General features: G+C 34.9%; 1 protein-coding gene across 1 annotated transcript in view; it reads right to left on the bottom strand.

Moving 5' to 3' along the window:
- LOC118327169 (slit homolog 1 protein-like) overlaps positions 1 to 284 on the bottom strand; it is a 56,911-nt gene that overhangs the window by 10,489 nt on the left and 46,138 nt on the right. The gene's annotated exons all lie outside the window — the stretch shown is intronic.

Raw genomic sequence — 284 nt, 5'->3', positions numbered from 1 at the left:
AAAGAGAAGAAAATGAATTAAAATGTGGAAAAAGGAAAAGGAGAAAAAGTAAAAGAAAGGTGGGAAGGAGGAGACAGGGTATGAATGGAAAGACAAGTGATGGTAAAGAGAAATTAATGAGAAAAAGAAGAGAGGAAATTAGAAATGTAAACAGGATGGGGAAAAGGAGAGGGAAGAAAGAAGGGAAGGAAGTTGGATGGAACAGAAATGAGGACAACAAAGACAGAAAGACAGAGAGACAAAAAAGAATTAGAAAAAGGTAGAAGAAAGAAAGAAAGAAAGAA

The sequence above is a fragment of the Morone saxatilis genome, unplaced genomic scaffold (assembly GCF_004916995.1).
Source record: "Morone saxatilis isolate NCDOM2014 unplaced genomic scaffold, NCSU_SB_2.0 Contig17, whole genome shotgun sequence".
NCBI classification, from domain to species: Eukaryota; Metazoa; Chordata; class Actinopteri; family Moronidae; genus Morone; species Morone saxatilis.
The sequence above is the reverse complement of the archived record's forward strand: the minus strand, read 5'-3'. Positions and strand labels throughout refer to the sequence as shown.